The 18,537-nt window shown below is 41.1% G+C and overlaps 1 protein-coding gene across 8 annotated transcripts in view; it reads left to right on the top strand.

Moving 5' to 3' along the window:
• Chrm3 (cholinergic receptor muscarinic 3) overlaps window positions 1–18,537 on the top strand; it is a 483,970-nt gene that overhangs the window by 320,398 nt on the left and 145,035 nt on the right. For 3 of the 8 annotated variants that reach the window (XM_060372312.1, XM_060372314.1, XM_060372313.1), the window contains exon 4: window positions 10,606–10,652. The exons of the other annotated variants lie outside the window; for them this stretch is intronic. The gene's annotated coding sequence lies outside the window, so the exon portion shown is untranslated. The remainder of the gene's footprint in view (window positions 1–10,605; window positions 10,653–18,537) is intronic. 8 annotated transcript variants of the gene reach the window in all.

The raw sequence follows: 18,537 nt of genomic DNA, 5'->3' as shown, positions 1-18,537 counted from the left end.
CCGCGGAAGGCTGTTTGGCATATAAGAAGGCCTCCATAAGATCCAGCTGCGGGGGGGGGGGTACTGCAAGGCATTTCCTTAATTAGCAACTGATGAAGAAGGGCCCAGCCCATTGGGGGTGGTGCCCTAGGAAGGCTGAGCAAGCCATGGGAAACAAGCCAGCAAGCAGCACCCCTCACTTATTTCCTTTCTCATTTGCTTGGATTAAATACTTTGACAAAAACAACCTAAAGAAGAAGGGGTTTATTCTGGCTCGCAGCTCAAGGATATAGCAGGGAGGTCAGCGAAGCAGTAGCTTGAAGCCGCTGGTCATATCTTCCCCACAATCAAGAACAGAGAATAATAAATGCATGGGTTCAGCTCACTTTCTCTATTTACAAAGCCCAGTGTTCCAGAGAGGGAATGGTGCCACCCACAGTGGGCCAGTCTTTCCTCTATTTATATAATCAAAACAACCCCTCCCAGGCAGGCGCATGTGCACCTCTCCCAGGGGATCCTGCTTTGACAATTAATACCAGTCCTCATGGAAGTCTAGAAAAGCTTGTGACTGTCACTTCTCAGAGGAGGTTCTAAAGTATGCTTATGAACACGTGTCAGTCTTATTCACAAACATCAACTTTCTATCTAAATGTTTCATCCCTAGTCAGGATCTAACAATAACTCTGAAAGGTCCAGAATTACATATGTTTGAATAGAGAGGCGCTTGTGTGTTTGCCTTCACAGACTTCAGGCCTTACTGATGCTGGGGATATAGCCTGGTTGGCAGTGTGCTGGCCTGACATGCACAAAGTTCAATCCCTAGGTTCAATCCCTAGTAATGCATAAAATCAGATGTGATGTTTATGCCTGCAAGCCTAGCACTTGGTACATGAAGGCAGCAGTATCAGAAATTTGAGGTCTCCCTCTCACAACTCAAGGCAGCCTGAGTTATATGAGGCCCTGGGTCAATTATTTCCTTTGTTATTTTTAACTGTCTCAACCTATCGATAAACTATTTTGCTGGATAATTTTATATTAACACAAGCCAGAGTTATCTGAAAGGACGGAACCTCATTTGAAAAAAAAAAAATGCCTCCATATGATCAAGCTGTAGCAAGCCAGTTGTGGGCAAGACTGTGGGGCATTTTCTTAATTAGAGATTGACGGGGAGGTTGACGGGGGAGGGCCCAGCCCATTGCCGGTGGTGCCATCCCCAGGCTTGTGGTCCTGGGTTCTATAAGAAGGCAGGCTGAGCAAGCCATGAGAAGCAAGCCAGCAAGCAGCACCCCCACTCAGCCCCCCACGATCTCTGCAGCAGCTCCTGCCTCCAGGTTCCTGCCCTCTTTGAGAACCCGTGCTGACTTCCTGCAATGATAAACAGCAATAGGGAAGTATAAGCCAAATAAACCCTTTCTTCCCCAACTTGCCTTTTGGTCATGATGTTTCAATAGAAGCCCAAACTGAGACAATTATGCAGTTAGTCCAGGCTAACCCTGAAGTCATTACGTAGCTCAGGCTAGCCTGAAACTCTAAACTGTCTTGCCTTATCCCACTGTGTGTTGAAATCATAGGTGTACACGCTCTCTGGGTTATTTTAAGTTACATGTGTTTGATGAAGCTTACGATTTAAAAATTATTATATGTAAAATCAAAATAGCTCTTAAATCAAGTGAACTGGTTTCCAATGTAATCTCCTTACCAAGGAACCAAATAAATACCACTCGTTGCAGGAGCATTGACTGTCAGCCAGGCATTGTTGTGAAAGCTGGTTAGTGGCCAGTAAACAAAACAATAAATTTGCTTCTTATGAGCCCTCATCAGTTTATGTTTACACTAAGTTCAATAAAATATGTGCTTTGGAATTCCTCGGATTAGGAGCAAAGAACCTCCTTCTTGGAGCTTCTGGGTGAAGGGATAGCTCAATGGTAGGTGCTTACCTACCCTCATGAGGCCCGGGGTCCAAGCTAAAGTACTAAAATGACCCAAAGAGGAATCTCAGGTACGCAGGGCCCACTCAAATTACTCTCTATTAAAGCCATTCTTGGAGCTAGAGAGATGGTTCAAGTGTTATGCGCCCACATAATAAGCCAGACATCCCTGAAAATACCTGTCACCCCAGCTCTGAAAAGATCCCTGGGGCTGATGGGTTACCGCCTATCCCATTTGAAAATCTCCAGTTAAGTGGAGAACCTGCCTCCATGGAACAAGAGGCAGAGACCAACAGAGAGGATTCCTAACGTCCGATTCCTAACCTCCCCTTCTAGTCTCCAAGCATCTGTATACACACGTGCTCAGACAGACACATATACATATATCAATTAACTAATTAAACTTTGTTAACTGTTTTTATGTTTATCAGTTCTAACTAAACCTATACCTGGGCCCAAGCCCTAATAGCAATTTGAGGAAACAGATTTTAAAAATTCTTGAATTGACCAACCAAAATCCCCAACATAAATAGGGGAGGGTTTGTTAAGGCTCCATCCCTACCTGAGGAGCTGTTGGCAGCTGATGGGTGCTAAGGGAGGGAGCAAGAGGTTTTCTCCAGGGATGCAGTCCCTGAGAACACATGAAGCTGGGAGGAGGAGAGCGACAAGGGGATGGGAGAGGAATTAGAAAGGAGCGAACATGAAGCGATTGGATCAAGACACAATGTATAGTCCATATGTGAAATTCCCAAATAATAAAAATATCTTTTAAAACTGGCTGTGAGAATATGTGGCTTCCCCTGAATCATAAATGGATGTTATTACCAATTCATAGGTAAGCTAATTTTTGTTAATCTGTTAGAGAATGCTATGCTTAAGGGGACATCACGAAAAGAATTGGCTAAAGATTTATTATTTAAAAATGTGCTTTCAGGTATCAGACAGGTCTGATGCTCTTTGGGTGGATGACACCTAAATGAACATCGGTACAAAGTCCCAATTTATTTCTAATATCAGAGATCAGACCTCTACTCTTGCCTGATGCGTCTAAAACAAAAAGGGGGAACTGTAGAGAGCTGCGGAATGCTATGCCTTAAAGATGGAGCTGGTTTCCGCCTTCCACCTTCCCGATGGTGAGTGCTCTCTGTCACGAACAATTCCACATTTGGATAAGGCTGAGGATCTGGCTTGCTTCCATGTATGTGGACCTATCTGCATTGCCCACGTGGCACGCCTGGGTTGGCTACCCAGAGGCTATTTAAGCTGTGGGCTGGCTTTCCCCAGGGTCTGAGGATTGTTCAAGGTTCCTGAATAAACTGTATTGAAAATAAATAAATAAATAAATAAATAAATAAATAAATAAATAAATAGATCAAAAAAATGTGCTTTCAGATTTCACTGATTTACAAAGTTTTGCCGCTCTATTGCCTCTTGCAGGAAGGTGTTTTGTTTGTTTTGAGACAGGGTTTCTCTGTATAGTAGCCTAGGTTAGCCTAAAATGCATTTCTAAAATGCATCATCTAGCTCAGGCTGGCATGGACCTTTAGATGCTTTTGCTTCATTCTCTTGAGTGCAAGAATTACAGGCCTGGGCCACCTGCCTGGACCTGGGGTTATTTTAAAACATCATTTAAAAAGCAGGTGCACCCGTAGGCTGAACTAATGAAAAAGATATTTATGTTTTGGGACACTAATTCCCTGAGCGTCACATTCCTCATTTCTTCTTCTCCTTCTTCTCCTTCTTCTCCTTCTTTTTCTCCTCCTCCTCCTCTTTCTCCTTCTTCTTCAAATCAAGTCTCTCTTATTTGAAGCTGGAGTTTCAGGAAAAATTTCCTGGTTCTCAGAAACCAGTTTCCCATCACTGTGTCTCCTTTTTTTTTAATATATATTTTATTTTTATTTTTATTAATTACAGTTTATTCACTTTGTATCCCACCTGTAGATCCCTCCCTCTTCCCCTCCCAATCTCACCCTTCCTCCTTCTTCTCCACCCATGCCACACCCCCAAGGTCCTCCTCCCCTTCCATCTGACCCTAGTCTATCAGGTCTCATCAGGAGTGCCTGCATTGTCTTCCTCTGTGGCCAGGTAAGGCTGTACCTCCCTGAGAGGGAGGTGATCAAAGAGCAGGCTACTGAGTTCATGTCAGAGACAGTCCCTGTTCCCATTACTAGGGAACCCACTTGGAGACTGAGCTGCCATGGGCTACATCTGTACAGGGGTTCTAGGTTATCTTCATGAATGGTCCTTGGTTGGAGTATCAGTCTCAGAAAATACCCCTGTGTCCAGATTTTTTTGGTTCTGTTGCTCTCCTTGTGGAGTTCCTGTCTTCTTCAAGTCTTATATCTTCCACTTCTTTCATAAGATTCCCTGCACTCTGCCCAAAGTTTGGCTATGAGTCTTAGTGTCTGCTTTGATACCCTACAGGGTAGAGTCTTTCAGCAGCCCTCTGTGGTAGGCTCCTGTCCCATTCCCCTCTTCTGATGTTCATCCCCTTCGCCCTTCTGAATGAGGATTGAGAATCTTACCCAGAGTCCTCCTTCTTGATCAGATTCTTTAGGTGTACAGATTTTAGTATGTTTATCCTATACTATATGTCTAATATCCACTTATGAGTGAGTATATACCCTGTGTGTCTTTCTGCTTCTCGGATGCCTCACTCAGGATGATCTTTTCTAGTTCCCACCATTTGCCTGCACATTTCATCACTGTGTCTTCTTATGAAGGACTTTTACTCAGCACTGTTTTAGGAAGACAATAGCCGTCTGTGTGTGCTGCTTTTATTCCATATTTTTTTTAATGCACACTGTGTTCCTTTTAGCAAAATGTCTAGATAGCTGCATAACAATTTCTATGCAGAAGTCAATTTCTAGGTTAAAAATGAAACCATTAAGTTGATAATGAGAATCAATTTGCATAGATCTTGCTTTACGTTACCTCCGTGGTGTCAGGGAAGGAAGAATGCCTAGGGAATATGTGATTAGTCCAAAAGAGATGGACTCAGTTCGTTTGATAAATATAATTAGCCTTTAAACGCCAACTTCATTTAACAAGGAATAATTTGTAGAAGACAAAGGAGGCTTATGCAAATTCCGAGAAGCCTTCTATTTTATAAGTTAGCCCTTCTCTGTACTCATGCAGGGCTGAGATAACTTGACCTTCATATTGAGTGAATAGCTTCATTGAGGGAAGATTATTTCTGTGGAATATCAACACTGTGCTGGTGGCTCTAGGAAGGATTATAACTGTGAAACAGGTGCTGACGTGAGCATCCACACAGAAATAACCAGAAACAAAGGTCCTTCGTTCCTCTGTGGCCGGATAGAAATCCTGGGAACCAAGAGATTAGCCTTCCAGCACCAAAGGCTGTTTCTCACTGGTTCCAAAGGCCGAGTTCATATTTATTTTTCTTCCTTAAATGTTTGCTTCCTCTTTTAGCAAAATTTACAAAGTACTAGTTGCTAAAGAAAGAGGAATCATTACTGGTCCGCAAACTTTACCTTTTGACCCTTGACAGTTTTACCTTAAATGTACTTAAAACGGATCCTTTGGGGGCCTGGGGAGATGACTTAATCAGGAACGTGATTGTCTCAAGAGCATAAGGGACCTGGCGCAAAAACCCAGAGCCCATGTTAAAACCCCTGATCTTCAGAATCCACCTAAAAAAGCTGGTGTGGTGGCACATGCCTAGACTCTCAGCTGAGATAGGAGGCAGAGAAAAATCTCCTCTGTGAAACCCATTAGCCAATGAGCTCTGACGAAGTTCCAAGCCATTGATACGTGCTATCTCAAACAAATTGTAAAAGGAAATGAAGGCTCATGGCTGCCCTCTGACCTGCAAACATGGCCACATGCGTATGTGTGCTCTTGCATGCTTTTTTTTTTTTTCTCTCTCTCTCTCTTCTGTACTTTGCTGTAGACTGAGTGGTGGTTAACAGTTCTCTTATTTGTCCTATTAAATCAAGTTTTGCCTTAAGATGACCCTAGTGTGGAATGCCTCTTCTTTCTGCTCTAGAGACCCCACAGCATTCTGGTCTACGTGTTCCTCTTGGGGTGCATTTGCATGTGTAATTTGGAGGGGCTGACTAACAGAAGATTCAGGAAAGTTATGCAGCATGATAATGGAAAATTTATAGACAGGTTAAAAAGATGGGAAAGAAAAACGCATAAATTTCTAGAACAATAGAATTTGAGAACCGCAAAGAATGAGCTCTCCAGGGGGTCACTCAGGACATCTCTTCATGTGTGTGGGTGATTTATGTAGATTTCTTTGGAGGAGTCTTCTTTAGGCAGCCTGTGTTGCTTCCATTATTCTATCTGCAAATACCATTTGCACGCAGAACTCATCCCACCCAAGGCATATTGTTGTTATCCAGAAACCGTTTGTAGCAATTATTTCCCTTTATTGTGCTCTTAACAAAGAATGAAGGGGCTCCTCTGTCAGTTTCTTACTGACACCAAAGCATATGAAATAACTTGATTAGCCCTGGATGGAATAACCATTGGAGTGCTGTTCGTTGCTTCTTACCAAATGCAGCCTCTGTAGGGAAATAAGGCTTAGGTTTCTGGGCTAAATGTGCCAAGCACTCAGCAAATTTATGCAGCTTAGTATTTGCAATGCAGATCTGTAATTTATGTATCATCTCAAACTGGCTTGTCCTGCTGAGAGTAAAGCAGGCAGACACTGCTCATCTAAATCAAAGTGATATTGTTGGCATGGTTTTCATTAAGGTGTTTTCATTCATAACATTTGGGGTGCTGCTTCTAGGAGGTTCTGTGACACCAGGGAAGCAAAGAATTAGCTCAGAGCAAAGACCCGGGGCAGAGGCTCTGAGTCAGGTTCCTGGAATTCTCAACCAAAGTGCATTATATTCAATATTTTCTTCTATGAAAGAGGGACCACAATAATTCTGCTTCGTGGGATTTGTATGAAAGGATAGCGTGATTCAGGCGATGTGCTTAATTTAATACTAAAGGAAAAGCAGGTTAAGCATGTAAAGAGTAGGATCAATTATGATAACACTGTTTTTAAAGACAATGGCAAAAAAATCAAATTACTTTGCCACAGAGTTCATTAGAGCTGTGCGTTAGATTAAAAAAAAAAAATGGTAGTGCTTAAAAAGAAAAGCAGCTAGAAAACAAGGGTGGGGGAAGGAAGAAAACCTTCAAACTCAGTAGCTACAGGAATACAGGTATCTGTTGAGCACTTACTTGATGATTCCCCATGTTTATTCCGGGTTGTTAAGGCCAGCTCCTTGTCGCTTAGTACCATGGGAAGATTGAACTGAGGGCCAAAGGTGGGGGCTCGTGGACAAAGCAGGGAAGAGCCACCTGTCACATCCAGTGCTATGGTACTGGAGAACACAGTAGCCACAAAACCACTGACAATTGCAAAGTGAGGCTGGGGAAAAGAAAGTCTCCAGGCAGCGCAGGTAGTTTCTCTCCCTGTGGAAGTAGGGAAATCTCTGTTAGCGTTCCAAGAGCGATTGCTAAAACACGAACAGAGCTGAAGGAAATTGCTGACTTTTGGGTTTACGAGCCTGTCTACAGTTTATAGTTTTGCGGTTTTCCTCTTATTAAATGAGGTCGTGGGAATAAACAGTTTATATGATGCCTCCAGTTCTCACAGTTATAAAGTTAGATAGTACCTGTTGACAAAATATCGCCCAGCTTAAAATCCTCCCTAATTAAACCAAATGCCTACAAAAAAAAAAAAAAAAAGGCTAAAGGCTATGCATTTATTCTTTGTTCTGTTTTTCAAATGTCAATAATGCTACATCAGGTTATGACACACAGGTGCCAAATTTAGCCACTTACTCAAATATTTTAAAACTTAAACCTTAGTAATATTAAATGATCTTACATTTTTCTAATAATCACACTATTTCATGTATTGTTTTTCACTTGGCTGTGTGGAATTCATGTCAAAAAACACAGAGCAGCCTTACCAGGCCACAGAGGAAGACAATGCAGCCAGTCCTGATGAGACCTGATAGAATAGGATAAGAAGGAAGGGGAGGAGAACCTCCCCTATCAGTGGACTTGGGGAGGTGCATGGGAAGAGGAAAGGGGGGGAGGTGGGATTAGGAGGGGAAAAGGAGGGGGCTACAGCTGGGATACAAAGTGAATAAATTGTAATTAATTTTATTTTTTTAATGCAGAGAAAGAGGCTCCACAGTTAAGGGTACATTTTCCCCTGGCAGAAGACCCAGGTTTGGTTCCAGCATCCTCCTTGCACCTCACAACCACCTGTAACTCCGGTTCTAGGTGCACAGATGTACATGCAGGCAAAACATCCATACACATAAAAACATAATCTTTAGAAAACAAACATTTTTAAACACTTTTTTAAGTCACAGAGAAAAGAATTAGGGTCAGAATTAAATGTTCACCTTTTTATAAACTAGTAACAGACATATAAATGTTTGAGGCATGTGTTAATTTTATCCACGTTACTCATAGGAGGTATCTGCTTTACTTCTTCTTTTAGCCAGTGCAGGATTTGAAATGACTGCTTTGTAAAACTGTATTGATTAGCTTTCTGGTGCTGTGACAAACGGCATGAGAAAATCAACTTATAAAAGAGAAAGTTTCAAAGATTTTGTTCTGTATTCAACTGACCCTGTTCCACGTGGGCCCATGCAAGGTACAACATTGTGGTGGGAAATGTAGAGGAAGTTAAACTGCGGCTGGAGAGCTGGCCTCTGTAGTTAGGAACATTTGTTGCTCTCCCAGCTTCCAAATGATGGCTCATAACCATCCTTATTTCAAGTCCCAAGGGATCTGACGCCCTCTTTTGGCCTCTTCAGGTACCAGGCATGCATGTGGGGCACATACGTGCATGCAGGTAAAATACTCATATACATAAAGTAAATAAATATTTAAAAATTAATTAAAAATAAAGTCTTTGAAAGAGAAAATTAAGCTAATCCCATCATGGTGTTTGGGAAACAAACAAGAAGAGATATCCAAAAGTCCTTTTAAGGAACTAACCCCAATAAAATGAGTGCTGTAACTATATCCCTAAAGGTTCCATGAATTCCTTATAGCAGCATGGACTAGAGACCAAGCCTTAGCCTATGAGGCTTTCTGGGGTCTTCACCAACATTCAAGATATATGCAACCATGGTGATGCTCTGAAAGTCAGCAAAGGAAACTTGAGTGACTTTTCTTATTCTGTCAAGAAAGAAAATAAACAGTGAAGTATTGTGAATAACTGGGGGTTACTCAACATCCAAGCAGTAAGAAAAGTTTCTGAAATCTAAAGAAAGTACATGAATGCTGCCACAAGGAGATGAGCATTCGTTATGACTTTAAGTCATAAATACAGACTCATCATTATAAATCTTTCCTAGTAGGTGTTAAAACTAGGGTACAGCTCCAGGATTTAAAATAGTGGTTCTCAATCTGTAGGTCATGAGCCCCTTGAAGGTTGAAGGACCCTTTTCACAGAAGTGGCATATCAGGTATCCTTCATAACAGACATTTACATTACAGTTCATAACAGTAGCAAAATCATAATTATGAAGTAGCAATGAAATAATTTTATGGTTGGAGTTACCGTACAAATGCATCATGAGAAGCTGTATTAAAGAGTCACAGCATTAGGAAGGTTGATCTAAAAGAGTGCCCTGGGGGGGGTCGTGAACAGATGATAGGTAATAGATGATGATGAAAGCTAGATGATAGATAGATAGATAGATAGATAGATAGATAGATAGATAGATAGATAGATAGATATACAGAGTCTTCATGCACATTGAAAAGAAAGGAAGGAAGGGAATGAGGAAGGAAATGTAAGTATGAGCAAGACCTTGGCTGGATCCTGAATTGTATAAGCAAGTGGTCAGCTGAGGAGATTTTATTTAGCCAATGACCACTGTGGCTACAAAGACAACAGTAGTTATTTCCCAAGAGCATCTTTTAGAAAGAATCAGGAAAAAAATTGACAGAATAAGAAAAATCATTCAAGTAGACAGTTTCCTTCGTTGACTTTCAGAGCATCACCGTGTGCGAACCATTCCAGTTTGGTGGCATGTGTCTTGGACAGTGGTGAAAGCCCCAGAATGTGCATTTTACTCATTTGCTCCTTCAGTACTTATTGCCATCAAATGCTGTTCTTAGCACTGTGGTTTTAATAATAAAAAAAAAAAAAACAAGTGAGACAAAGAAAGTATCCTTGAGAAACTTCAAGCAGAGAAACAATCACAGGCCTTATCACCAGCTTGCAGACATGTACAAACTGTTTGCCCATGAGCACCAGACCACCATCTTGGAACCGTGGTAGCTCAGCAAGAGGAAACATCTCTGGGAACAGAGTGTGTTGCACCTGAATAAATAACTCAGACTTTATTGTCTGCATCTTCACTAGCAAACTGCCCAATGGAGTTTTGGTGAGGGCTGACAGATTTTAACCAGCAGTTTTCTTGAGGTGGTGGTAGTGGTTTCCATGAACATTTAAATATTAACACTTCTCTTTTCAATTATGTCTTTATTTGTTTTTATTTTATGCCCTAGATTATTATGTAATTGTATTTTCCCTTTCCTCCCTTTAAACTCTCCCATATGTTCCTCCTTGCCTTCTACAAAATTCATGGTCTCTTTTTTACTAATTATTGTTACATACATATATGAATATTCATGTGTAGTCCTAAATATAACCTCCTCAGTCAATATAATATTACTTGCATTATATTTTCAGGGCTGACCATTTGATTTTGGATAACCAGTTGGTGTATTCTTCCCTGGGTAAGACTATTTCCCCCACTTTGCACATTCCTTAGTTGCCTGTAGTTCTTGGTGTAGAGTTGAGGCCTTGTGTGCTTTCCCTCATCCAGTTTGGCATGTCTGTTTTTATTGTCCTCGTGCAGCTCATGTTTAGGCAGTCATTCTGGTAAGACTTTATAGGTGTAGCTTCTGACATTACTAGGAGACACATCTCACAGCAAACTCCCTGATCCTCTATTTGGCTCCTCCCACTTTTTCATCCCTAATCCTGCAATGTTCCCTAAGACTTAGGTATGAGAATTATTTTGTGGATATATCTGTTGAGACTGGGCTCTACAACTCTTCATTTTGATTGGTTGTGATTTTCTGTATGGTCTTCATTTGTTTCGAAGAAAGTTTCCTTGATGAGGGGTCTGAACTACACTAATCTGTTGGTATGAGGACAAATATTTAGAAAGTAGTTAGGAATAATGATGATTTAGTAAAGTGATGGTTATAGGTTCTCCTATAGGATCTATGACTTCACTAGCCTTAGGTAATTAGCTAAGTTTTCAATACCAGGCATGGTTTCACTCTTATCAAGTGGGCCACAAGTCCAATTAGAGAGGTGTTGTTTACCATAAGGTCTGTTTGCCACTACTGTACCGTTAGGGTTATTGTGCCATGATGGTTATAGTTTATAGGCATCATAGCTGGATAGGAATGTTGGTTGTGTCCCTTTTTTGGAAGCTTGCATCATGTCTTCTGGTACCATCAATGAATGAAAGGGACATTCAAGTCAGTGCTAGGTAAGGAGCCTCCAGCCTCTGTGTCTGACGTACGTGGTGTCTTCAGGTATACAGACTTACTTCTGCCTCTTAGGAGCAACCCAGGGCAATAGCGGTAGCCTAGAGTCTCTTGAACAACCAACTAAGAACTAATCCTTCAACTTCATAGTGTTGAGTATCTTGTTAGGCAGTGTTTGGCTCTTGGAAGGAATATTGTCAGCTGAGATGTAAAAGTTTCATTTAAACTATATGTGTATATTTATATGCCAACTTATATGTATTATAGGGGTTTGTGGTGGCTAGTGAATAATATGATTCCTTGTGACATTTTCAGACATCCTTGTTATTATTTTATCCCTCACTCTCCCTAATTAAAGCCCCCCTTTTCTGTTCTCCAAATTAGATCACTTGTATCCTGATATTCCTCTCTATATATCCCTCTTCCCCTTACATAGGCAATGGTCCTTTCCAGTGGGTGAATGATGTAGAAGCAGGAGGGAAGATGCTCTTTTATAATTTCTCTGATGGTGGAAAAGAATGCTCAGTCTAATTCCCATGCTAAGATCATTAATGAATTTCAAACCTATAGAGCCAGGGCTGTCCTGTCCTGTCTTAAAAGGATTAGGCATTGGATTAAGGGACTTTTCTGTTCCAGCAAAGCTTACAGGAGCTTTCCTGTTTTATTGAGCGAGAATTCTTTTTAATTTGAACAAGATTTAGCCTTCCTTTGTTCTCTTAGCATAGAATCCAAGCCATACCTTACCAATACTCTGATGGCCCCGTTCAAATTTTTAGAGGGTGCATATGTGCATGTGTGTGTGTGTGTGTGTGTGTGTGTGTATCTATGTCTGTATTGTATGCATGTTTGAATGTGCATGAGCACACATGTGAGACTTTCTAGGTATAGCTTCTGACATTACTAGGAGACACAGCCTAAAAACAAACTTCCTGACCCTCTGGCTCTTGTAATCTCAGGTGTGTGTCTGCATGTGTGTGCATGTGTGTGTGCATGCTCATGCATCCATGGAGACCAGACGCTTTCATCAGTGTCTTCTTCAGTCACTGTCCCCCTTACATATCGAGGCAGGGTTTCTCACTGAACTTAGAGCTCACTGATTGTACCTGGCCTTGCCAACCAGCTCTCTCCAGAGACAACTGTCTTTTTGTCTCCTGCATGCTGAAAGTACAGTACAGGCCACCACACCCACCTGGCATTTATATGGGTCCCATCCTTGCGTTTACATGGCAAGCACTTCACCAAGGAGGCTTTCCTTATATCTTCCCTTCCTGCCCTGAAATAAAGTCTGCTCCCAACCCATCATGTTTGCTGTGATCAGGGTTTTTCAATGTTTTCTTTACCTTCAGTATGTCTTAAACGCTAAATGCTATAAACTATGTGTTTTGCATCAACAACACAGAAAAAGCTTCGCTTATCAGGAAATGACTTATTTATAAATCTTAAGTACCTAGAAAAAAATTTAACCCCAAGCAACCAAACTGCTTATTTTTATACTAAAAAATGAAAAGCCTTCAAATCCTCCTTGGAATTTCTTTTTTCTTAATGTACATTCACTTCTAACATGTTTGATTATCTGGTTTTCTAGCTGAAAGTAGAGAAAGGGCATCAGAGACTGGTAAATTCAGGTTGACCATAGGGGCAGGAGAAAGTCCAGAGCCCAGGAAAGAAAAGTGCAGATTAAAAAATGGTTGAGGGATCAATGAGATGGCTCATCTACTTCCAGGCACTTGTCACCAAACCTGATGACCTGAATTCATTCCCCAGAAACCCATGAGGTAGGAGAGGACCCACTCTCATAAATTGTCCTCTGACTTCTACTATGGCTCGCATGTGGGTACCAACACACCCTATAGTTAGAGAGATAGAGAGAGAGAGACTCAGAAGTTTTTCAGTGCGAATAGGGCTGACGCAATGGCTCAATAAAATTTATGCTACGCACAAGTAGATCTGAGTTCAATCCTCAGAGCTCACATAACAGAGCCAGGAACTGAGGAAGTGGACACAGACAGATTTCTTGAGCTCCCTGGTTAGCCAGCCTAAGCAAATTAGCAAGCGGCAGGACCTAAGAGACCTTGTCTCAACTAAACAAATTAAATGACTCCTGTGGAATGACACTTGAGGTTGACCTCTGGCCTCCACATGCACACACACCACACACACACACACACACACACACACACACACTAAACGTTTATGTGAAGAGAAGAAGCTCTAATTTGTAACAGCCTAGAAACCCTTGAGTCTGTGTTTATTCCCAGCTACACGGAATAGTAGAAAACCACAATACTACAGGAATCCAGGTAAGTGGATCGCACACTTGGCATGGTTGTCCTAACTTTGGGGTGTTTTATAGCTTTGCTAACTGTAAGACTAATAGCATCTGAAACCAAAAACAGCACTTGTTTAGAATATCTTATTCAAAACAAACAATTGGATAAATAAGGCAATTGCATCTGAAATTAAAGTCAGAAAGCAACCTTAGAAGTTGAAACAATTCAAACCAGGTGACTTCTTGTCCTTTTTTTATAGTGATATATCTCATTCTGACCTGCTGACTTTTTGATGCTGTGTCAAATGAGGCGGGTTTTCTTTTTATTACTTCTGTTTGAATCCGCAGGGACTGGTTTTCATAGTTAGGTTGCCTTCTGCCCCAAACCATTATTGTACCACACTCATTGCACTGGGAGAGAAGAATGTGCCCTTGTGTCTCGAGAGAGGATGGGTGCTGAGGTGTGAAGAAGTGAACTGAAAACAAGGGTACCAGAAAGGAACGTGCCCATCACATAACAGTTAGGGCTTAAGCCGAAAGTTACCTCTTCATTAATAACTCTCAGCTTAATATAATTATGTTTGAACTTATGGAGGCTTTTACCAGTCAGTTGATCTCAGAAAAAAAAAAGGGGGGGAGCAGTGTTGACAGCAGAAAATACAGAACCCTAAGATATTTACACAGACTGAACATTTGTGTGTGGATAATATCCATTGTCTACTAAGGAAGAAGAATTCATAGCTACCAAAATAGTGATAAACAATGGAGATGTCCAGAGGATTAACTGGATGCTACAGGTGCAAAAGCTGATGGAGGCAGGAAAGAAGCCAAACAATTTTCTCTGTGCAGTTTTGAGCTACAGCTGAATTCCGACACCCGGGGTTCGCATCTCAGATGAGCCGTTCTCCCTATTTGATGCTGTCCCTTCTCATCTCACTCATTCCCAAGATTCCTGTATATTTTTGCATAATCATTCTGTATGTTTTTTGTATAACTACCTTGCCCGGAAATCATTTTTTTCAGACTGTTTATATTTGATCTATAAGGGAATGTTGAGATATAGGTTATCGTTTGGGTTTTTCTGCATCAGACCAATGACTTTTTGGAATAATCACAGAATGTTTTATCATTACGCATGGTCTATTTAATGAAATCCAAAATAGACCACACATCTCACCGTGGCCTTCTATTTATTGTTTGACAAGAGAAGTATCTTTTTTTTTCTCTTATATGGCATATGATGCTTTAAATATTATTTGTAAAGGACTTTCAGAATATGAAGAAAATGGTGCCAAAGATTTTTGGTATGATTTCTCATTTTTATTTATGCCCTTCATCCATGAAGCAGCTTCAAATTAATGTTTATCCCAAATCTCACTTAGTTATTCATGCAAGAAATGACATGCCGAAAGACAAAACTGTTTGCTGCACTTGTCTCATCCCCTCATACTAATGAGTGTGTGGTGCATCTCCATGTGGTATGCGGAGTGTATTTTAGAATAACTGTAAGGAAGGCATCAGACCCTATTAAGAATGACTGATGGAGATGTGAATGTATTTTCGTGCACCTGCCAGTGACTTTGTGGAACCGAAATTCAATGTAAGCAAACCACTCAAATCCTGTGTTTGTGCTCAATAAGCACTGATAAGTGGATTCCCTGTTAGCCCACCCCATCAACTAGACAAAAGGCATACGTACCTTCATAAAGTAGCAGAGACATAAGGGCTTCATCTCAGAGGTGTAAAGATGTGTAAATATGTCCCCCTCCTCCCAGGTGACTGCAAGTTAAATGCAGCCCTTCAACTGCAAACATCTTGCCTGTTTGCTACTTGATCAAATTATGTAATTCTCCCCCACTGCCCAGCTAAGTGGCCCTAGGTCTGAGTGATTTGTTCTAGAAATACCACCTGTGGGTAGCTGCTGTTCATGCTCAGTGTTCTACGCTCAGCTGGACGGCCTGGGGCTCACCATGTTGAACCCGAGAAAAATGCATTAATTGTGAACCCTTTCACCAATCTAGCTTTAGGCTCTAACTAAATTAAAAAGATGAAAACTCATGAAATTACCTACAGGTTCTACAGGTTTCTTATATGTTTTATTCGAATGGTTTATGATAAGTAAACAGAAAAATGTTGTTTGTTATGATAATTTTAGTACATTCATAGAATGCGCTTTGTCTTTTTATGTAGCCATCTATGCAAATTTAACTTCAGATTGTCATTGAGGGGAGGAAGAGAGGAAAGACTTGCCTTGACCCAACAAAGTACATTCAAGTAGCCCTTTCTGTTCCATATGTGGTGTGGGAGCGGGTGGTATGTGTCCAGGTCTGTGGGTACCTGAATCCAGAGAAGGGTGCTGAGTGTGCTACTCCATGGAATGCATCCTACATCCTTCAGACAGGGACTCTGGCTGACCCTGGAGCTGGGCTGCCAGCCAGCAAGCCCGGCAATCCTCCTGTCTCTAGCCCTCCCAGCACCAGCATCTGAGGTGCATGAAGGTCTCCACATGGCTTTCTGCATGGATGCTGGGGATTCAGAGCCAGGTCCTCATGATTGCACCACAAGCACTCTTACCCCATGAGCCATCCCCCGGCCTCTATATTCAGTAATTTCAACAGTTGTGTGCTAAGACGCAGGCAGAAGACAAGCTTTTCTTCCTCTTCACGTTCCTGGCAGCACCCTGCTCTGCACCTCCATGCTGTACATCTTGGCAAACACAGTTTGAGGGAGTCAGCGACTGGTCAGTTATGAGCCCTCTCCAAGCCCAAACAAATGGCAGCATAGAATATGGTGACACTGTAGGAGATACCGTATATTTACATGAAAATTCTTCACAGGAGCTTGTTGGAATATGAAGGCAGAAATAACATATATGTAAATTATTCCAACTTTATCTAACATCTTAGGCGTTGTCTTCATGCTTCGTAATTTTTTTAGTTAACTGAAATTGTTAAATGCCTCAACATTCATGTGCTTAAAATTAGCTCATCTATTAAAAGCGACTCTGCTTTAAATTGACATGTCTATTAAAAGGACTTTTTTCAAAGAAAAAAATTACTTTTTACTTTACAGTTCCATATGGTTATTTTATAGGAAAAGCTTGGTTGACAGAATCTCATGTGTGTTTTGGTAAGTTATTATAGTGACTGGTGAAAATAAAGAAAATTTACAACTTGGGCTATGGAGGTGGCACAAGGAGAAAAGCGATTATCGTGCATAAATGAGGACCTGAGTTCCGATCACCAGGACACACGTAGAGCCAGAGTAATAATGATGGTCTGTAACCCAGTGCTTCATACCCAGATGTGAGGCAGAGACTGGAGAATCGCCAGAAGCTAGTGGGCCGGCTAGCCGGGTGTATGCTGAAGTGAGCTGGAGACCTTCTGTTAAACAAGGTAGAGGCAAGAGCCAGCACCAGGGTTGCCCACATATGCACTATGGAACACACACACACACACACACACACACACACACACACACACACACACTGATTCCTCTAACATGTAAAGCCTTGCCTTATATCATAGGTAGTCATGTAACTATGATATAAGGCACATGGAGTTAGGATTTCTCAGAATAAAATTTCTCCTAACCCTGGTGCGCCTGCCTGTTCAAGAACTTCCACCAGCAAGTACAGAGCATCTTGTCCCAGAAGCCAGGACCTCGGCAATGTAATGCAGAATGTCTCCGCGTCAAGGCCCTAGCTCTCAAACCTACATTGTTTCACAGTGTTTAATGGAAGCTCTCAGATTTAGTAAGTGGTGCCATAACTAAATCATGAATCTGGGGTAAGGGCTCCTCAGCACACGGACAGTTTCATCCGGAACACCGTGTTCTGTCAAAAGGGCTTACCCGGAGTACTCACATGCTCTAGCAGAGAGGAAGTGCCTATTTTAAAATATATGCAGGGACACCTTGGGCTGGCTCCTAACTCTGTATGAAGTATGTCACTTTGCAGAGAGCTCTTTAATATATCATCAGTTTAATTTTATGTAGGATTTCGTTTTATAGTCGTTTATCAAGTAGGAGGGGAGATGAATATGAATGGTTGAACTGCTTTTATAAAAAGAGCCGGAGCACAAGTCTCAGCCACAGACCACAAAACACAAGAGACTAAAGAAAAAAGCTGCCGCCTGGCCTGCCTTCTCCTTAGACAAGGTGGAGCAGCCCACCATGCTGTGTGAGAGTCTGGGTTTATTCTTGGTCAATGTATAAAACTAGTTAGCAACAAATACTATGGTTAGTTTATATTTTGTTTTGGAAAAAAAATATAAAATTAAGAGATTTTTGAAACCAGGAAAAAGAAGGATGGACGTGCTGTATTTTGTCCATTTGTGCACGTCCCATGAAGAAAACAAACAAGTGTAGACTCACGTCCATTGCAGAAATAAATTTTTTAGTGCTGTGTTAATAAAGAGGTGAGCGTATTATTTTTTAAATTATCCAGACAGGGACCATCTAATCATTTATAAGCATGTATCCTTTAATACCTGCTAATACATTTATATGACATATTTTTATTATATTTTATTTTTGAGATTATAGTTACATCATTTTCTTTCCTCAGAACTTTCCCATGTGTTCCTTCTTGCACCCTTTCAAATTCATGGCCTCTTTCTTCATTAACTGTTGTTAAGTGCACATATAATAAAATATGTCATATTTTATTTAAGATTTTAAAATTATCCTTTGATTGACCAAAATTGGCATTGTTAATAAGGTTTACATTCTTTATCCAAAACAAAGTGTATCATGCCATGCACTTTAGAATTGTCACCAGAATCTGCACTTCACCTGAAAAATTGTGTGTGTGTGTGTGTGTGTGTTTGCCTGTGTGCCTCTTCAACACAG

The sequence above is a fragment of the Meriones unguiculatus genome, chromosome 19 (assembly GCF_030254825.1).
Source record: "Meriones unguiculatus strain TT.TT164.6M chromosome 19, Bangor_MerUng_6.1, whole genome shotgun sequence".
NCBI lineage: Eukaryota > Metazoa > Chordata > Mammalia > Rodentia > Muridae > Meriones > Meriones unguiculatus.
The sequence above is the reverse complement of the archived record's forward strand: the minus strand, read 5'-3'. Positions and strand labels throughout refer to the sequence as shown.